We start from the raw sequence: 22,600 nt of genomic DNA on the forward strand, positions 1-22,600 counted from the left end.
GCGTAGATGGGCCTCGAAAAAAAAGTGTTTAAATTTTCTTCGAGAATGTTCTAAGAACGCTGCGGCCGGTAATGCTGAATTTTGCAGGATGGAAATTTCTCGTTCTCCTACAGCATACAACTCTCGCTAATGTACGCTCTGTTAGTGTGCCCGTCGTTCTCATTCGACCACACCTTATATATTTAATATATATAGACACGCATACAAATATATGTATGCATTAAAGCGTGTCCTTAACGTCCTTAACGGTAAAAATACCAGACCATAGTGTCCAATCGCTCGTAAGAGTTGAATTAGTTTCGTAAGCTTGTCGCGCTCTGTTTCAGTTCGCGATGTTAAATTGCCGAGAGCCATACGCAATTTTCCAATTAGGTTACAGCCGCGCTCTCGCGCGACAGCGAGATCTCGTTACTTCGCTTTACTTAAAAATGGCATGATCTACCGATAAAGTCTATTCTCCATTTATTCGTAAGAAATTTCTAGTAAAAATGATTTGTTCATTTCCAGAAGACTTTTATCCTTAAAATCATCGACAAGAGTGTCTTCTTGCGGAATACCGAACGTCATCGAATGCGTGTACATTCGATCCTGCTTAAGACACTTTCGCAAAGACCGAAACAACATTCGATCGCGAGAGACTCGGGACGGGAAAAGAAAATGAAAATATATGTATTTTTGATGGGTTGCAACGCGATTGAAGATTGCCGATAGAAACTCTCGTCGAGGACAGAAGAAAAGAAAACGGAAGGAGCGATCGATGAATTAAATGGGAAGTGAGCACGAGAGAAAGCACTGGAAGAGGGAAAAATTTTCGTATCTTGGCTCCAGATAAACTTGTATTTGTCCGCCTCTCGAGAAGCTTGTATGTTTATATCTGTGGAGAGATGTCTATGGTATCATCGGAGAGTCAATCGTGGCCCCTTTCGTCGAACATTATATCGTCCAATTTCGAAAAGGAAATAAGCTTTCTGCCTGACCATGGATATACCAAACAGAAAATAACGCTAGAATGGAGCATAACATTGGTGCTCTTCACAATCAATTATAAGCTCTTTTATTTTCCTCTCTATCTCGAATTTTATTAACATTTTCCGCCAATAAACGCAGGATGCTTCAATCGAGGTATACATTTTTTGCAGCTAATGTCAATACTCCTTAAATCATGTTCTTTTTATACTGCTCATGAGAAATCCTTCGAAGAATTGTTGCTAAAGAGTGCCTTGAATAATCAGAATTCAGCGATCTGAAATTCCTGAATTCACAATAATTTTCTTCGTTCACGGTTCCTTATCATCAAAGATTCCATATTTAAAAAATGAATTTCGTGGTTAAATTTATTCCGAATTTCCAACGTCAATTCAAGCTACGAATTCAAATTTACTCGGCAACTTTGAGAATCGTATTTATGAGTATGAATAACTAATAACTTTGTTTGGTGCAGTTTGGAGCATACGACACAACGGTGACCTGATGACGATCGACCTAGTACTCCAAACGCGTATCCAGATACTCACCACCATTGACTTGTCCTTTGTGGATGAGTGCCAAGCACACACCAGTGAAAATCGAACGAAAAAAAGCCGGAAAATCGTGCTAAGGGCCAATTATCCCTTCATCGGTTGCGCTGCCTTGCACCTCCATCGTTGGTCAGGCGATGACTGATTTTCTCACATGCATGGCTTCGAGTATCTAGCCCGTTTGAAAATAATTTTGTCACGGTTCTAATGACTTTCGAAGTTTTTTATTTCTTGAACCTATCAGCGCGACGATGATTGACGTTATAATAAGATTTTTTCGTTCAGTTCTCTCATTTTTATGATTAGGAGAAATATTTTTGCACCGAAGAGAAAAAACATGCGCCCGCCTCTTTCCGTGGGTCTGGCCCAGACTTACGCCCTTGCAAAAATAACGATGCTGTTCGTCATACTCCATTTGTTTCGAGTTTTCTAAAATCATGAGCAGTATTGATCGTTACTAATTTTAGAAACTGTCCTCATTAAGCATGTTGAAATTTTTTGCTTCCGTAAGAATTACGAAGCTGTTTTTCGAACCGATAAAATGGTTTTTCAGCTTCGTTACGCCAGCGTTTATTTTTCTGTTTTCGACAAACTTCAACTTTTGAAATATCCTTAAAACTATACCGAAAAGTTCGCTATCGTGAGTTATTTCCTATCCTAAAAACATTCCCGAAAACAATCGATTTTTTTGACACTCTAAAGCAGAACTCCCCCCTTAAACGTCCTTACTCCTGCCATCATTGCTATTTTCGTTTTTAACGGTTTTTGAAAAGAAAATGAACGTCGTGAATCGAGATAGCCAAGTATCTGGAGTATTTACAGCAATCGACAGTCTCCGAGAGCCCATTAATCACCCAGTAGGTGATAACAAATGCCGCGTGTACACCTAATGATGTTCATACACTGAGAATCTTCCCCTTTCCCTCTCACACTTTCTTCCCTGCTCGTGTATCAGTCCTCGCGATGCTCAATCGACCGGCACACATCAGTGGTCCCCATTCACATTTGTATATAAGCCAAAAAATAAGAAATTCGTACATGCGAAATGAGACACGCTGGGAGCACGTAAGCGTGTGTGTGTGTGTGAAGAATCCTTACTCGGGAAACGTACTTGAGAATGTCAACGGTCGTGAGCGTTTGAATTCTCGCTCCGCTTATTTCATGACACATACTTCCTCTATTTTCTCTCGCGCCACACCTCAATGTGCAATAAGAAAGAAAGTTTGGAGTTCAACATTCGAGATAAGCGAAGCTATTAACGGTATAATTGCTCGATATTTTGTGATATAAAAATGATCGATTTTTCTCACGCACCCAATCGCGTGTGACCAATTAAAAAATCAACGTTCGTTATCAACTTTGCTTATCCTACCGAGGTTTTAACTCTAAAAAATATGAAATTTTAATGCACTATGCGAATCACCAGGAAAGAGGATGCTGCTCGAGTCCACAAACAATTGCAGTTTTTACGTTTCATGGAAATTCGAACAAACCCCTTTGGAATTGGGGCTGCGTAGTTTTTTCATGTTTCGTAGTGCCTCGAGCAGACTATTCCACGATAACACGCGCAAAACGCTCGTTCAATTATTTAGAAGTCAATGAGTAAAGTACGGGATGAAAAAATACTTCCGATAGTTTTATCCGTGGAAACGTATTTGTGTGAAACATGCGAACGACAGTGTGGGTGAGATGAGAACTGATACCGTTCCGGGTTTTACGATCGATAAATGCACTTTTCAAGATGTTACCGAAGTCAGCCCTGAAGGTGACGGGACAATTCGCGTGTGTGTTACAGAAAAAAGTACGTCCGCGTGATAAGGTTCGACAGAGAAAGTCCACGTGTGTGGAGAGAAATCGTGGACAAGGGAGGGCGCAGGGGGTCGTGAAAAGCGGCGTTAAATCGAGAAACCAAAGAAACAAGATGACAGGAAAGATGGAGCCAAAAATAGGAGGAAGAAAATCGAGGAGAGAGAGAGAGAGAGAGAGAGAGAGAGAGAGAGAGAGAGAGAGAGAGAGAGAGAGAGAGAGAGAGAGAGAGAGAGGATGAGAACTCGATGGAGACACGAGAGTGCAAGATTCTACTCAGGTGGCTTCAGTTCCCTTCGCGAGGTCAAGAGCGAACGAAACTCGAACTGGATTTCAATGTCCTCTGTATTTTAATCCTTCTCCCCGCACTTCTGACTCATCCTTCCAGATATTTTTCAATATTCAAATCTCAGTGTTTTCGGCATGCACTTTGATAAAAGATTAACCTGAAAAGATCATATTAAAAGAAAAAAATAGCTCGATTTAGAACTAAAAAAGATGCACTGGCTAGTAGGCGAGAAATCCAAGCTATCACTGTACAACAATCTCATGGTCGAAATTACTGTATTAAAACCGGTTTGGACAGATGGAATCCGACGCTGGGGAACGCTCAGCAACTCCAATATTGAAATCTTACAAAGATGACAGAAATCGCATCTCACGTAGGTTAAAGTAGTTCGGCCGTTCTATGACTAATCAAATTTGCAACTACTTTATGTTGATTAATTTTAAGTCTAAATTATTAATAAAATTAATAAACACTTACATTGAGAATATTTTTATCATAAGAATGTAATAGAATGCTTTAAAAATATCATAAAAGATAAAGTTTATACCTCAACTTGACCAGTTAATGATTGTCAGTTAATGACACCGAGAAAAAGGAATGATCAATTAGTTAAAAAAAAGCGAAGCTACTAGACGAATGAAAGCACATGAGTCAGTCTCAAAAATAAATTTGATGAAATCCCCGCGATTCCCGAATTTGCCCGAAATTCAATCAACTGTTACCAGTAGTCCGACGTAATGACTGACATCCGCTTTCGACACGTCAAAAACTTTTATGTTTTCTTTATTAAAAGCCCCGTAAGGTAATGTTTTTTTTAAAGGAATGGAATTTGTGATAAATTTTCTCATTTCTCAATTTATATTATTGTGAGTTCTCCCATAGGGTACCGTGTTAGAAACTCAAAATTGTAAATGAAATAATTCCAAATTTTGCCCCGTAAGAGGCCTCGGATAATTAAAAATTAAGGGAGAAAAAACTCAGTATTTGTTGTTTAAAAAATAATGATTCCCCAACAAATTCGTTCGTTCTTCCGCGTTACCTTCTTCTCATCTTCGGCAATATTTTTCCTCACTTTTTAAGCATTTTTCATTGCTCGCTCGAGCTCTCTAACCTGAACTATGTAAATGGCCGAACCGCAGTAACCTTGTGAGCAAGTGAGCTTTGGTCCGTTACGCTCGAGATATTTTCACTAACGCGGGGGCGATGCTTCAACGCTACAAACTTTAGGTGTCTTATGAGCGTGTGAGAAACAAACGTGATAAATTAGGTGCGAAGGAGCGAAGGAAAAAGTAGATGGGAGGCACTATTTGTATGGGAAGCGAGGGGAGAGAGCGAGACAGCGCGTCTGAAACGTGCACATGTCTCGTGTCCAAAGCATCCTTGCGGTTTAAGGTCAAGCTTGGTTGATCCTACGCAAACACCTTCGCGTCTCTGCCACGCGTCGCGAACCAACGCAAATACTTTATGGCTACTTTCAACGAATCGAATCAATCCGCATTTTCTTATTTACAATTTTTCACTATTTCTTCTTTCGATTTCTGAAACAAAATATTTTTCTTTACAATTGAGAAAGGTTAGCAAGTGTCTACGATGATAAGCGAATGTCCCCCGATGCATCGTAGTCGTATCAACCGCTCAGTAAATATCTCTCAAAACACATTGTAATATCGAGGAACAAAATGTGAAAAAACAACACTCTCGATGAGGTTGGAAAAAATAAATATTTCCACGAGTCCTGTGAATGTATAAACGTGAATTGAAATTTGTTTGAACGCACTGGCACACACGCTTTGCCATTTTCTCACAGCATGCGCGAGCTCACCACCCTCTGGCAAAGAAGATCGTTTTTATCTCTTTTCCACTTCTATTTCTCGATATTCGAATCGCTCCATCGCTGTATTGCCAATTGCCCAAGAATTCTCACACACATATCCATTCATATGTACAAGAAAACAAGGAGAGAGAAAGAGCGAAACGTAAAAAGAAAACTGTTCAAAAAAACTGGCATCTATTCGGCAAAGTGAATAGCGAAAGAATTCAGGCGTGGTTTTTCATCGAACGCACATGCTACTGCACACTCAAATCAAACATGGAAATGATCTCCAGTGTTTCGCATGTCTTCATTTCGATACGCAGTTGTCTGTGAAATGCATCCGCGATAACGAGCAATGCGAGAAGCGTCTGATCGTAATGTACGATAGATCGAACACTGTTTTTTCAACCTGGCATACGTGCGCAGAGAATCTTTCAATATTAAACTGTCTTTCTATCAACTCGACGATTTTTTTTCCGCCGTGATGGCAAAACATTTTGATCGGAGGAAGAATCGCTAATAAAACAAACTGATGAACATCGCACTCAAAAATAAAGTGAATTTTTTTGATTAATTAACATTAATTCACGACGAAAGATCGTACGTATTACGCAGTTGACTAACTCCCGTAAGTTAGCTGACTACGACGTACATAGACAAGCGGGAAAATCAATTAACTGGTTCGAGTCTCTCTTCTGACGTTGCGCACACACACACACACACACGCATACACACAAGTGCAGACTATAAATGGAAATGAGAGCTGCTCTTCCGTGGCTCTTATTTCTGGTTAGCTCTAATAAGAGTCCAACGAGAATATGTAACGATGAGCAAAATATTGAAAAATTTAAATTGCGTGAAAAATGTCGCTCGGTAATTAATTTCGAGGGGCTTGATCCTCCTACGACATGAATCGAAATCATTAAAATAATTTCACTCAATTGAAATTTACAGTTTTGACTGGCAGAAATGAGGCCATGAAAATAAAAGAATAAGAAAATTCTGTAATGTTTTTAATTAAATCACGAGAAAAGCCAAAACCTGCACGAAAAAAAAGCATGCGAATTTTCGTATAAAAATGCACCTTCATTTGATGGAAATCATTCGTCAAACATGCGAGTAAATGGAACTCCTTTCGGATCCGCTTCCCTCTCCTCCATTCTTTCTCTCCTCCGTTTCCTCAATTCCTCCTTCTTTATTATGCTAATTAAAGAGGCTGCTAATGCTGCCAGTGCGCGAGAAGACAAAGGTGTTGGTCCGTTTAATATTCCAGGCTGGAGCTAAATTCTCAGACTGACATCTTAGTTTAGCCATTTTCTCTTTGCTCATACATAGTACATTCTCATACCCTTTATATCAACGCGGCTCTCTTTGACCGAAAAGCGAGGCTTTAATCACAGAACTGGTGCACGAGGTGAATTCGACCCTCATCGGAGCAGACTTACTTCCCATGTTCCATTCCTCTCGTACGACGACCCCAAGTTCCTTCAATTTTTGTCTTTCGTCGGAGAAATTTTTACAAAGAGGCACGAGAGTAACTCGACAATTAAAAGCACCAGACTTAATTCCTTCGCCAGTTTCGGCTCAAACTCCAGACGAAAATTCAACCTTCTCCATGGACGAGGCAATACGAGGGTCGAACCGGATCTCGATTTTAAGAATTTCCGATCATAGTGCTGAGCTTTTGGAGTGTTCTGAAGAAAATTCTTATTTGAAATAAGTGAACTTGAGTTTTCGGTTCATTCAAATTTCCGAAATGGAAAGCTTGTTTACGTTTTTTCTTACAATTTGTTTTTCGGTTTTTAATATTCGTGCGATTGCTCGTCTCCGGTATAAAAAATTTCCTTTCAATTATAGCAACTAATTTGTGAAGTAATTTCGATTCCGGCGACGAAATATTGTTGCGGTACACGCATCAATATTTGCGAGCTTGTTCCATCCTCAATCAGCCTTTTATTGCAATTAAGTAATTAATGTTCACGAATATAAAGTCCTTTGAGCATTATGCATCGCAGGAAACTACGCAGAGTCTCTCGGAACGAGAGTGCATTTGATGCCACATTCCGAGCACTCCTCGTCAAGAGACTCGTTAGTCTCGGAACAAGTGCATTCGGCGCTATGCTTCGAGCGCTCACCGAGTCTTATTTTCTTCTAATAAATCGGCTTGCGACGCTGCGGCAACATTTCAATGAGGTTTGGAGAAATGCAGAACCCTGCCAAAATCCCTGCATCATCAAAAACCCTCCAAGTCACTTCGTCTCCCCGAAGAGACTGACAGTTTAGTGGGGGAAAAAATGTGCAACTCTGTACAAAGAAAAAATACGAGAAGCTATCGTCCAAGTTCAAACTTCGAGGATAACGAGGCTGCTCCGCGAGCCCGACTGAACTGCACTTATTTTTCTTCAATTTTCATAACATTTGTTCTACGATAATATTGAAACGGAGAAGAAGAAATGTTTTGTCCAGATCGAATATAAATGTGTGTGTTAAGTTCTTTGTATTCATGTCGCCCCAAATAATTCATCGGACAATTTGAATCGTCATTTACAGGGGGTAGGTTAAGCAAATAAAGCGATATGCGAAATTGGATTGACCACCCACAACTGCTTCAGCTAGCTTTACTAAGTATTTGTATCAAGGCTACCTGATACGCGGCCCAGTGGCTGAACAGCGTTAGATTCATACATAGACGCATGTGTGCGTGTATGATCGATATGTATAAGCATAGCCTGAACACATTGGCAAGAGGTTGGAAACAACGAGTGAGCGAGGACCTACCCCAACGTACTCGAACGATTTGGCCAGGCTCCAAGAGCCTGCGTGGTAATCAATATATATAAACTTGCACACCGAGGCGGCGGCTTATGAACAATGGACTCGAATATCACCGGGAACAAGAGCTTCTGGGATTTCTGGGTTTCACGCTATCGGATTATATTTGTTGTCGACGGGGGCGCATCAGCGTAGATTTTGACACGCAATATCTTCGGCCCGATCTTCGAATCGTTTGGCCATCAGTTTCCTTGAAAGATATTACAATTGAATTCGTCGAGAATCGGCGCTCATCCATCATTTCCAGTCTCCGTATTCTCGCGATGATTCAGGAGGGAAAATTACTGAAACATGAGCGCTGATAAATCCGCTCGCGGGCACTGAGCACCGAGGCAAAGTGAGAAAAAAATGTCTGCTTAAATGAGGGGAAGATTTGAATCATTAGTCCATCAGGGACTGAGTTCTATTTTCAAGGGTTCAACTTCAGCGAGTTAATCAATAGCCAATTTTAATATTTTCTCGTCATTTCCTCGTTTCAATAGAATGCAAGCGGTACAAACGGAGCCAGACGAAAATGCGCTCGAAGAATTCTCGGCACAGCATCCCGAAGTTTTCGTATCTCATGCTTAACTCCAGATGTTTACCCTAATTCATGAGAAATTAGACTCTGGAGAAACGGTGAGTTACACTGAGCGGATGCTGGTCTCGAGGTTCGACTCTCCGGAGAATTCAGAAGTTTAACTCCCCTCCAAAACAAAGCCCCTTCAGTTTCAGACGTCCACTTTAAGCCCTACGATTTTATGAGCAAACGATACCCCGACGTCTGATAAGTAATTAAAAAATTCTCAATTCAATGTTTTTTATTTCTTAAGCAATCCTGCTGCGCGTGCTTTATGAATTTTGATATAATATTACACGGGATTTTTCTTCCGCTTTATAAATTTTCTCGAAATGCCGAAAATTCCTCGGCATATTTATAACCTCGGGCATCTATCCGGGTACTGTAAAATTGAAAATTTTCACGAGATCTTGAGAGGAAAAGGAAAAATCAATTGTTGGCACTCGGTCGGCGAGAGGAGCTCGAAAAGTGAATGGGAGTAATGAATCAGTAAGGCTGCGTTGTGTCGTAATCTCGTTCACGAAATTTCGGCGTAACGTTGAAAGGTCTTAAGAGAATAAAGGTGGAGGTGCGGAGTCAGGATTTTCGGGAGGTTTCAGGTTCGCACGAGACTTGCCAAGAATGAGGGTTCTTGCCATTCGCGCCCCGTAATTCCGTATCGGGAGAGTATCTTCTGGTTGTGTTATATATTTTGCATCATGGGAACTGCCACTCGGGCGTGTTTCCATGGAAATCTCGTCTCCGTAACTCGGTGCTTGGAGCAGGATATAGGTCGGATCTTCTCGTTGTAAGAAGATCCGTCGAGGGAGGTTTTCGAGCGCGCCGAGGAACGATTCACTACACATATTAACGTGTATACATATATTGCCAAGGATAATCCGGGCTTCTTCGTAACCGTTAAAATTAATTGCGGCTGCGTACACGAATAGCCTCCTGGGGGTGAAGCGTCGAGCAGCAGTTCTCTCCCTTGCTCCAGTGGTGAATGATAACGACCTTGAAACTAGTCATTTCACAATGAGAGAAGAAGAGGATAGAGGAGTGCACATCCTCGTCACGGTTCAAGACGCGTCGACAGCCTCGTTTCTCTCTGTCTCCGCACGGCCCTTATCCTTCTATTATTTTCGTCTTAAGTAATCAGGAATTTTCTCACGGACCTGTTCGCGAACACCGACAAGAAAATCCCGCTCTCACTTTTTATATTCCCAAATGATATTAAATGATCCGTTTTTCAGAGTACTTTTTCTTCTTCTTCTTCTTTTCTTTATGGCTCTTTAAAAGACCGAGGGAGCAAAAGCTTTGCGATTTATCCTCTTAATTATTTAAATGATGCTGGATCATGCTGAGGTATAAAACTTATGGGGCTGCTTCTGGAACGAGCGAGAAGAGAGGGATTAATTGAGGGATCAAATTAGACCGTTGTCTCGGCCGCTGCTCACCGTGTACATTGTGTACTGGCCAACTTCTGTCAAACGTCAAAAAGTTGAAATCCTGTTGGAACGAAATTTAGCATTCATCTTCGTAGCTTGAACAGCGAGATTCCAACAGTTCTTTCGCGAACTTATTCTGGAATTCGGAGAATATTGGACAGCCAAGGAGCTTCCGGAGTCAAAATTTTCTTGCGTTCGAACGAGTGGTCGTTGAAGGATGCACTTTGCTGTTCCAGATGCTCTTCATTTGTCATCGCGCAACAAGGACACGGACGAACGAATATTACGACGTATAAACCCTTCGCAATACTCTTCAGTCCCCTGTCAGAGTATGATTGAGGAAAAGAGATGAACGACTAGTTTTTATACGTGGAAATCGACTCCGTTGGACCGGTTGAATCGGGGGTCGAAAGTCATCGGTCACGAGGTGTCCACTAACCCAGATTTGCAGACGGGAAATTTGGGAGGCGCTTGCGCGCGATTCGTACTCCGCCAACAAATCATTCTCATCTGGCATCGACGATATTCGGCTGTCGCGTCATACACGGATGAATTCAAAGAGAAATTTGACAGTTTAGAGAAGAAGTGAGACAATGAAAAGAGAGAGAGAGAGAAGATGGGAATGACAGAGGGAAGGAAAGAGAATGAAAGTGTGATCGCGCGGCCTGTGTATCGGTACGAATTGCGCCAGCGCGTTCCTCCGCGTCCTTACGTCCGTGAGGGTGCCAACCCCCGTCGTTCATCCCCCTCCGTCCCGGATCGAGTTCGCGCGCGCACATCTCCTCGTTCGTAAGTTTGGCGAGTCAGTGCACGCGCGTCTTCCGCGATCGTCGGGTCCCCGCCGATTTCGAAATCTTCCAAATTTTCGACTCTATATGTGTACGTGTATTCGTGTGTGTTTTTGTTAGTTCGCGTGTGCGGATATAACTGCGAATACCAATTTTTATTACAATGCCCAATTGCTTGTTAGTTTTTCCATGGTAGCTCGAGCACTGAAACCGTTCGTTGATTATTTACATTGTTTATCATTATTGTGATGAAAAAAATGATGAAATTCAGTAAATTCAATTGCATTGAGCATTTATGATGATGGGATGAAAACAAAAAATCGCTATGAATCATGGACCAAGTTCAAATGCTCTCCAAAGTGAATTTCTCATCGTAATTCCACTTCCAGCTAGGGCTAAATTTAATTACAATTCGCAAGGGCTTACTCAGTTGAAAGTTCATTTGTTCATCGAAATGTGATTAAATCGACCAATAACTAGAGCGTTCCCGGATTACGAGCGTATGGTAACGGTTCATTGGAAAATCCGAAATGAATTAAATCAAATTGCATTATAGGTACACACTCGAGATTAAATACAAATGAATCCATAAGTCCGTATGGGCAAGAAATTCTATGGTGGTTTGTGAGCAGAGAGCGAAGATCAGTGTTAGCTTTTAAAGTAGAGAACAAATAGCAAGAAATTTTGGAAATTCTTTCACGATCCCGAGGCGAAACTCGAGCAAGCAACGAAAAGCCGAGTTTGCCCTCCGGAAGTTACTCTCGTCCGCTTGGAAAGTCCTGCATCATGAGTTCAAGTCTTCCTGCTTTTCGAGTGATGTTTGAAAACTTGTTCAGGATTATCTTTCCGAGACTTGTTTGACTCTTGTTTACATGCCCACGGAATAAAGTCCCATTTTCAGGGCAAACTTTATTGGACGTTTTGAAGTTATTGGTGGCATTGACAGGTCGTTGATTAATCATGAGCCTCTCAATGCGTTCATCAATAGTAATCCAATGCCGAATGGGCAATGGGCGACCGAACGGTAACTGAAAATGTTCAATAATTGAATGAAAAATTGTCGATCTCAATATTTACTAATTACAGCTTACTAATTACACTCACACATTTCCCGGAATAATCGACATCGACATTTCTGTTTTAAATGGAGACTTAACAATCTTATTGAAAGAAACTTCGTTACCGTTGATTCAGTAGGCTCTTGGAAATGATCCTGCTCAAAATCGCAGCTAATTATTAATCGCAATTGAAACGTGGCCAGCGGCGAGTTTTCCCATTTCCCCACGGTCCTAAAAAACGCATTATTTCGATCAACAAAAGGCAAGAGGAACGATCCTTAATCAGGATAATCGTGAAAGTTAACGGATGGGAAAAGCTGGCAAGACTTACCGCGCGTGATGTACCAAAGCGTTCCGGATGATTTCGCACGAGATATTCAAGCTGAAAAGACGGTAGAGAAGTTGCACGCTCGCCGGTCGTGCTGCTCTTCCTACGTGGGGCGACCCGTGCGGTCACGTTAAGGATAACGGGGCTCGTTTACATCCAAGATAGTGTTCCGCGACGTTAACGTTAATAGAGATAGACGGTGTATACGTCGCGATTTCCCCATCCCTCTGAGAGTCCGACCACCTACGACACTTGCAGTTTCTTCGCTTCCTCGGGCAGATAATACTGCTTACAACCGAACAAGTTTGTTCTTCGATAAGGTGTCGGCGATTCCCAATCCATATCCTTTAATGTTCCTTCCGGTGGGATCGCTGTGTAATCGCGTCTTACGACTTGAACGACCGATTGAAATCCCTCATTAGGTCGATTAATGCATCCGAACTTTCGCTTTCAATTCCGAACGTCATTATACACGCTTTAAACCGTCGTGAGCGATCTTAAGCACAAAGCCGCGGTTGACGGTGTCGCCGGAGGAATAAATTCTCGAAAAGTTTTTCTCCTCATCGAAATTAGTGCGTGTTTTTTTCCTCTCGTGGTATGTGCGCCCATTGTGTCATGTCCGAGTAATTGTTCCTCGGCGAATGGTCACGGGATCGGGAACGAAAGAATCGCCGTAAATCCATAAACTGGGTAAGCCTCGATGCTCTCTTTTCAATTAATATCATTTTTTTCAAAATTCATGTGTCAGATTAAGGTGTGAATGGAAGTTTTAAATATAAAATGGGACTGTCTTTAAGATTCACTTCAATCAGCAGTTTTTAAATTCTGTACATCAGACCGTCACGAGCCTCAATTTTCCAGAAACTTTTGCACTTGTACAGAAAATTTTCAAATTCCGAAAAACATCTCCCCCTTGGCTTACCGTAGTATCCCCTTTAAAAATCTTCACCGGATAGCACAAAATTCTCAGATTTACTCATTGGAAAGGCAAATTTATCAAGCTGAAATAGATATAAAAAAATCACGAATTGTTGACGTTTAGTTTGTTTGAACTCAGCACCAGCACGAGTGTCATTATTCCGTGGATGATTTTCTTAGAACATCGAAGGAATTACTGCTGTGAAAATGTATTTCGTGATTGTAGCAGTCGAATGATCAATGGAAGAATAATAATGTGATCGAAGTTTCTTCATAGCATCGTTCTAAACGACGTGCTTGAAAAAGGGTTAGTAGGAAACCTTGCTGAAAACTTTCATCGTAACTATACACATAGATGGATGCGCGATAGTGATAGAAGTAGCGGAGAGTTCGCGCGCGAAGCCGATACACTGGCGGCTTATCGAAAGAGGTCACGATGGGCATTGCCTCGGAAGAGCGATCGTAAAAATATATGCGAAGCTTTTCGCCAGTGATGAAAACGAGGAGACAAATTATCCTGTATTCGAAAATACCATTAAAGTGTGTTGAATCAACAAAGAGGTGTGGGGGAGGACACGGTGTAAGGGAGAATTAAAGAAAGTCATTTCATCACTCTCAGCGATAACGAGAAAAACTTGCCTCTGAGGGTGTTTACGAGGGCGAAAATGAATTATTTCATCCCGTGGGTGACTCTTCGTCTCATTTATTAAATGCTCACTCTCTCTCAAAACTTTCACAACTGAGCGGCAGTTAGCGAAATATTGCAAACGTCCGTACAAAAAGGTAAAAAGTTAAGCTTTGCAAGCGCTGCAAGCTTCAGCTCCTCCTTGAGAAAAGTGAGTCATCAAAAAAATAGGTTTCCTCATTGTAACGCTGCGCCCAGGGCTCAGAGGAATCTCGATTAAAATCCTGTTATGATCGCATTTGCTTTGTGAACGTGTTGTAGGACGTCGACAACTTTTCATCAGCCTCAGTTAATATCTGCATTCGTATTTCACATCATTCGTAGACGTGGATTAAATTCTTGTTAATTATTCACTCATTTTTCAAAGGATCTCCCATTTTTGAGAAATATCAAAACCTCTGACTTCGATATTCTCAAGCACTATTTCTGTACAGGACCAATTTCCATGAGAATAGGAACTCGAGTTGATTTTTATTTTACAGAATTCCCAGAAAAAGACCCGCCTTTTACAGGTCCGAATTAAATCAACCCTCCACGTGCTGTGGACAGATAAACTCTATATGGCGCCCCCCATGCGAAAAGACCCACGTCAAACCCTTCCGCTAGTTCATTTGATTAGAAGATCAATACGTTTCTACGGCCCACCGAATAAAGCTCAATTTCACTTATTAATGTTTTCTGGAGCTTTCCAAGATGGACACATTCGAAGATTTTTTGTTCATGTTCCCACTTGGCAGGAACTCGAATAAATTATCGATATCGATCCACCATATTTTCTCAATCAACAAATGATAAATACAAAGCAATAAGCATTGGTTCCGAAATGTTAAATTTTTTAAAAAAATTCACAAAAATCTGTGACCATTGAATGCTTTCTCATGTCAGTTCCAGCCCAGTCGAATTATCATTTATTCTATTTCGTATTTTCACGTCAAAAATAGCAAGATTCTAAACCAACTTCCTGAAAAAAAAGCATTTCGTCTTATTCCACTTTTCGGAAATTTACAGTTTTTTTTTTCTGAACAGAAAAATAGTGAGTTTAACAAAAGATCATCATGTGTTAAGGTTACGTGAGAGTTAATCGTCATAAGTGTGTAGACAGAATAACCTGAGGCTAGAATCATGAGAGCTTTTTTCAAACGAGTCATACGTCACGTGAAATTTTCAGTTGAGTTGAAAAATGGAAGGGCTTCCAAGAACACCGATATGGAATTGATCTATGCATCTAAATTGATTTTGTTCACATTCCCTGTGTTGGCAAGAGGCTCAACGGCATGATCAATGTAATGTTGGATTATTGGATGCATGTCCAGGACTTTATTGCATTTTAAATGAAAATTTGAGAGAAATTAGACGAAGTAACCAACTACGATCAAAATGATTAGCCATGCACCGAATATTCCACGTTAATGAAAAAACGCTTGAGCATATTTCGAAGCGGAAATTTTATTCTGTGATTATTGTCCAAGTTTAATAAAATTCGTGGAATTTTGTTTCATGTGGCATCCACCGAATTTCATTATAACGTATGACAATGAACGAATATCAAATTCTCAGTGTAACCTAGTTAGAGATATTAATTATTTATTAAACAGACGAAATTACGCAATTCCAGAGCAGCTATAAAATCCCTTTCAAGCAGAATGTTTAATGGGACTCGAACAGTAACGCGAAAAAAGGACGAACAAAAAATATTAAAATTCGAGGTGAAATAAATGATTCTTTTCGAATCGAGCCTTTCGAAAAAACGATCAAAACACTAATGTATCTGCAAACAATTTTAAACGAGATTTTAAATCATCGAAATTCTCCAATAAATTGACTTTCTTGCGATGAATCCCAACTTCCAATAATAATCGGTTCTGCTTGAATTTTCACTGTGGTGTCAGGGAGCCTGTGAGTACTCTAATCCAGAAGATTTTTTACTGAATTTACGTATTTACGAGGGAAAAAAATTCAAGCCTTAGATCGAGTTGGCTACATTTAAAGATGATGAATTTAAAAACTATGACGCAATCTCAAAGATTGGTTTGATGTTTTGATTCCCCAGTTTCTCAGATAACGATGCCAGCCCCTATTCAAATCCACAATGCCCATGAATTAATCTCGATTCGTCAAATCTTAAGGCGAGACGAGAAAAAGCTTCTCGTATTATCCAGACTTGGGTGTAGCGAAGACCAGAATTTCCCAGGCCCATTTCAACCTCTTTTTATATTTCTCACTCGTTTCGGCTTTCTTTTCTTCGTGTTCTTCTTGGTCTCTTTTCCTCAGGGTACGGTTGGCCGAACGATATCTTCGAGTCTCCCTCCATACGTAAATCCCTAGAGTATCTGTCCTCATAGATAGCTTCTGGCGATTCGAAGAGAAGAGAGAAAAGAAATTCGATGTTTTCATCTCGTGTGACTGGCGCGTTGGTCGGCCGAGTGGTTCGTTCGCAGCGTTTTTTTTCGTCCCAAGGGCTGATTCGCGCCAAGGCTCAAGTTTTATTTCATCGAACTTACACATGCGCACACACCCGCACGCCGGAGAATCAAACTTTTGTCCATGTGTATCACTCACTCCGTCAATATATATATTTATGAAGATAAATGGAAAAAAAAATTACTTCGATAGGACCCGTCGCAATGAAGACGAGATAGTTCGAGGAAGATTGAGAGACTTGGTAGGTTTTTTGGCGCAACTTTCCTCGCAATCGCGTCTTGACAACTTTTATTTTCTTGCCCTCGTCCGGCGTACCGAATGGAAAAGACCCTCGCGCTCATTTCGATCAACAGTTTCATCGTTCAACGTATACAACGCGAGTTATATATTTTCTTCCTTATTTTATTTCCTTTTATTTATTCCATTGCAAAAGCTATCACGGACTTTTCACGTTGTTCAAACTTATCACCGGATGCTCCAAAACTCCAGTGTCAATTGCGACATTCATTGTCTCTCGTCCACTGAATATATCCCGTGGCTTTATGAATGCAATTTCACTGTTTTCCTCATCGTTTCTCTGTCCCATCACGATACAGAAACGACTTTATATAAAATCCACCTGCCGAGTTCCACGGCCGTGTGTACCTTATGCAAGAAACTCTACACTTGGACTGTTATTTTATAGGATCGAATTGAATAAAACCTGCTACAGTTTCATTCGATATTTAGACGTAACGATTTCCTACACGATTGCAAAACTAAAAACAAAATCCGCGATTCAATTCAATTGAAATGACAAAGCTGTCAAAAATGTACGAGACAACATAAATTTACAAAATCAATGAAATTTCATTTCAACGTAATGTTCCCCATGGAATAATTACTCGCCCCATAATCACGTAGAATCATATAAATAAGTGGGGGAAAAATGTTTTTTTTTTTTGTTATTTGGAAAATCGCTCGTGTCAAAAGTCATGAGACAGTGGCCGGTGGCAAGCATCGTGATATCGAGCCTAATAGTGCGATGTCCGAGAAAAAGAGCGAGGAAGAGAAAGCGCGAGGGAGAAACGCACCCCCCAGAAAGGGTTGCAGCTCGCTGGGCCGCATGCCACTCACGCTCCCGCCATTAGAGTTACCCTAAAGGGATTTACGCTAACCTAATTTAGGAACGGGTAACTTTGCCTCCCCCGTAGTGTTTGTTTGCCGGTCCCGCTCTGCGCTCTCTCTCTCTCTCTCTCTCTCTCTCTCTCTCATTTGCTCTCTCCCTTTTTCCCTCCGTCTCCCTCCCTCCATGGCTATTGTAAGTGGTTCGCCTGATTACACACCTTCTAGGTATACTCGTGGATAGATTGAAGCAAACTCTTATTTCATCCGACTGTCATATTCATTTTTATGGTTGTTATTGAAACCAATGAAATTAGAAGTCTTTATTTTTCGAAAGTATCGAGACTCTGATTCGCGGTATTCGTCGTTGACATTTTTTCTACAGCAGCAATAAAATTTGCTAACGAATTTTATGTCATTTTCTCATTTTCTGTTACATAAACTTCATCCATGTTTTATCAAATCCAACATTTTTTCAATATCCTAACGACAGGTTTGGCTTTCCTGGTACTCTCTTTTGTTTTATGGTCGCAGTGTCATAAGGTTATTCAAACTCGAGCAAGCTCACCAACTTGTAAACATCAGGATTCTTACTGGTATCCGTCGGGATACAGCCAATATCGTACGAAAAACCTGTCAGTAACGTGGGAATGTTCCTTTTTCAAATACTCGCTGGAATTTTGAACGGTATTCCCAGAGAGCCTCAATGCCAGTTGACAATCCCCCTTAATCGCTTTCGACCCCATAACCCAACTTCTTCGGGATTGTCGGAGGTTCCCTGAGGAATATTGCCAATGATTACACGTTTGAATTCTTTGGATTTGTTTAGTCTCGCAATGCCAACCAAGAAAAAATCTTTTTAAGGTTAATCCATTTTTCCACTGCCGTTTAAAAGATGCTACAAAATAAAGCAACTTGTTATTTGATCAATGGTTCATTCCTTGAATCGAGTATTAATAAATGAATATAGGCACAAAAGAAAAAAAAAGGAACAAACGAAGTAAAAACGTTTATTTACTTGGAGACAGTTTTTCTCCGACGAACAGTAAAAAAGGACATAAAGGATTTGTCATGGAAATATTCAATCAGTTTATCTAATATATCGATATTTTGTGTTTTACGTCTCCACCCTTAAAATTGTACTTGAGTTGCAAAAGAACAAGAAGATTTTTTAACGTTATGAAATTTACAACTGTGTGATCAAAAGAACGAGTGATGGGGATGAATTAATGGAGTACATTTTTTCCTTCATTTGAATTACAGTTAATCAAGATTTCGTCAGATAATCTACCAAAACTTAATGTTTCTTTATAATTTACACTTTTATTGGAATAATCATATCGCATTTATGTGTGATAATCTCTATGCTCTATTCGATTGCTCGCTCGTGTTTCTTCTCTAATTCAGTGACGTTCCTCCTGAACAACTATCATATCGATCACCTCAATTCTATAGTTATGTCTCATCGATAAATTCTCAAATTCTCAAAGTGGAGCACGACACAGTGCATCATCGTCTCACACGAGTCTCGTGAAATTCTCTTCCCATGTGAGATTAGTCTTGCTCCGAATCAATTATCATAATATTTTTCCTCCTAATCACTGAATCCTAATAAAATTGCTATTGCGCCTTTCAGAAATCGTAGATTTTCTTGAACCGAAAGTGGCTCATTTTAACAGCTGTTTTCGCTCTTTTTTGGCTACTCGATCAGGGAATATTCGCTATGATTTTGTGACAGAATTATAGAGATGCAATTTTTTTCAATACTGTCAGAGGGCCAAACTAATTTATGCTTTCAATATCGCTCGTCGATGAGTCAACTCCGTTAATGCGATTGATTTTAACTGAAATGTTTTTAATCGAGTGAACAAATTTATTGACGAATGATGCTTATTGCTTTGGAAAAAACAAAGGCCTGCCAATGACGTTACAGGTGTATTACATTCAAAAAACTGTCAATCGATTGGCTTCCTGAACTTTATAACTCCCATAAAATTCGTGAGGGCCATTTGTAAAAATCAAGAAAAAAGCCGAGCTATAAAACGAAGGTGTCTCAAGTAACTTGAAATGCTCACGAGTTTCCTCGTCCACTACGAAAAATCTCTCACCAACCATCAATTTCGACGAGTGTCCAGACGCCCGATTCAACAGAGAAGTTCATGTTCGTGGGATGCCACACAAATTCGGAGACCGTGAATAACAATGCGATCCTTTTTCATAATTATTTTGCTCAGGAAAATGTGAACGAAAAAATACGAACAAGGCGCAGCGAAACACAACAACGGGAAAGAAAAAACGAGTGTAACAGCACGTATGGAAAAAGAGAATCCCGTGAACAGAACCCCACGCACGAAACTTCAGTGCACAACGTGTACGCTGATGATTTACAAGGGAAATTCGAGATTCATCCTTTTCCTCGTTTCTCTTGTCTCGTATGCGCAAACCGCCCCTCGTACACCAGCCAGAGACCCGCTGTACGGTTCGTGAAATCTGCTCCATATTACGTTAGCAAGCTTCCGAGCCAAATTTTTAACTCACTCGGAGAAGAATTCAATTTTTAATTTAATTTAGTATAATTATTATTTGATGTTACGATGCCAGTATTATTTCGGAGAAAAGAGACTTCTCGTGTTCATCAAGTCGAAAATTTTTAGCAGACTAAAAACATTCCACTGCTCTCCATAGTAAATAAAGATCCAGAAAACAAACTGGTCGTAAAATCGAAAAGAAAAATTCATTTTGCTCGCTGCTAACGTTACTGTCATTATTTGAGGCTAAAATTGTATCAAGTTATATACCGAGTTGTTTTCACATTGTTGCGTCAGATCTCGGTCCCTCTTTGGTGCCGCACCGAGCGAAGAAATTCATGGATTCGACAATGTTTTGACGGATCAACGAATCGTGGGGAACAAAATAAAATTTGTTGATTCACCAAAATTTTCATCGATTCAACGACCTTTCCGTCGCAGTGAATTCAGTTATTGAATCAACCCAATTTTAATTGCGCCCACAAACGTCATTTTGCTCGCCACAATTCGTGGTTCCAACAAAAATTTGGTTGAATCAACCAACATTTTTTCTCAAGGTTTTTTCATCACTTTACAAAAAATTGCCCTCGGCCACTGCGGTCGACTTTTCTTCCACTGTAGTACATCTTTTCGAGGCTGAGGGAACTGCGGGGAAATTTGCCAATACATCCCGTATCTGGCTAATCTCCTAGGCAAAGATGCAAGCACGTTCGAGCATGATCGTAAAAGCCGCTTAAGTAGGCACTTCCTTAGTTATGATGCAATGATCCAGCTAGCGTAACCTCCAACGTGCGAGACCGAGACTCGTATATCGACTGGACCATTACACTGAGAAAAAAAATTGTTGATTCAATAGCGATTGGTGTTTTTGGAAGAATTTTCTTCATTTAACTGCAATGTTTTCGGAGAGAACGAATCTGCAGTTTGATCTAAAACTATTTTATTCGTTTAATCATGTTTAACCTCGTGTTGATCATATTTTTCATTGGCATCCTGTAATGCCACATTTCGTTGTTCCAACGACTTTTTTTCTCAGTGTATTTTCCTGCTTTTGGACTCATTAGGATATTTTTCGCACTCTCGAATAAAAACATATTTTCAGAAAACCATAAAATTAGTTTTAGTCAAAGTAATACCTGGAAAATAGAAAATTTGCCCAGGTTTCATAGTGACCAAAATTCTTGTCTCAGTAAACTTAAGCTCCAAGCACACTTTGCCTGATTAATCAAGTGGATGATCTCGCTCTGATAACTTTGAACTTCTGATCTGGAAAGGATCAGATTCTGTTTAAAGTTTTGTGTGGCGATAATAACGACATAGAATTCGGGCCCTTTCCGGACCCAACTTTCGCTGTATCGCGGTATGTTATATTTTTCCGGAGGAACGCAGTGAAGGGTACTCACAGCGCTGGATGCAGCCTCAAACTCAATTCGTTGTCCCGCTAAAATCAACCTAATTTGGTGACCCAAGTAATTCGAATTGTCTGCTCGAGTCGGATTTACTAAAAACGAAGCTACTTTTGTTGCTCTAAATAAAAGTGCATGCCCCATCCAGGGGGTTGTTCGCTCTGTATTCATCGTTCGTTAAGCACTGAGAAAAAATATTTGAATTAACCAAAATTTCGTAGAATAAATCAGTAGAAATATTTTGTTCATTGAAAAAAGCGTTTAGTTGTACAAATCATTAATTTTATTCCATTTAAAAAAGACAGTTACTGAATAAAGTGAATGAATTTTGTTGGCTTCAATTTTGTTGAAAAAATTTGTTTCTCTCAATGCACTAGATATTTAACTTGACTGAGTATTACATTCGACGCATTTCACGGAGTCATTAGGTCGATTCAACTTTATAATCAGCATCTTTTAAACCAACTTCCAGTTCTGAATAGAATTCAGGATTTTTACCAGTAGCAATAAACACAAAATTTTCGTAACAGATGACATCTGATCGTAGTATTTTGTACGAGCGATAAATGCAAAAGATTTGCGGGCAATTAGTAACACTTTTCATCGAGAAAATCCAACGCACTGAATTTATAAGTAATTTTATATTTGTTACATCGATAGTGTAGCCGCTGGTGTAATTTATGAAGCCACGAAGTCAAATTTTACAATCCCATCCATCCATCCTCCATCCGATGTTCGATTTGTCGAACTGAATCGAATCTACTTCTTGTTTGAAGTAATTGTGCAACCCAGCTTGCTAACGGGTTTGCTGCTTTAATGTTTGCTCTTATCGAAACATGGAATTGGTGTCGAAAACATATTGGCTTCACGTCAATAGCGAAATGCTCAATAAAAGTCACGTTAATTGATTAATTTGCATCAAATACTTTTCATTTGGTTGAAAGAATTTTTTATAGCAGTGAGCTGTTTTTTTTATAGCCCCCCCCCCCCCTCCCCCCTCCCCCCGGCCAGCCTGTAGGCATACTCGCCGAGCAGACCTGCGATCACAAAGCAGCGAATGAAAAGCTAGAGGAAAAATGAAATCCCAAAAAAAGGTGAAGATAATTTATATGCTGTACGTC

The 22,600-nt window shown here is 40.2% G+C and overlaps 1 protein-coding gene across 9 annotated transcripts in view; it reads left to right on the forward strand.

The window, feature by feature from the left end:
• Positions 1-11,070: 11,070 nt before the first annotated feature.
• The window catches only part of LOC122408915 (glutamate receptor ionotropic, kainate 2), a 128,423-nt gene continuing 116,893 nt past the window's right edge, over positions 11,071-22,600 (forward strand). For 6 of the 9 annotated variants that reach the window (XM_043416020.1, XM_043416025.1, XM_043416026.1 and 3 more), the window contains exon 1: positions 11,071-13,107. The gene's annotated coding sequence lies outside the window, so the exon portion shown is untranslated. The remainder of the gene's footprint in view (positions 13,108-22,600) is intronic. The other 3 variants (XM_043416022.1, XM_043416024.1, XM_043416023.1) reach the window with 3 other exon arrangements.

This window comes from Venturia canescens, chromosome 4 (genome assembly GCF_019457755.1).
Source record: "Venturia canescens isolate UGA chromosome 4, ASM1945775v1, whole genome shotgun sequence".
Classification (NCBI taxonomy): Eukaryota; Metazoa; Arthropoda; class Insecta; order Hymenoptera; family Ichneumonidae; genus Venturia; species Venturia canescens.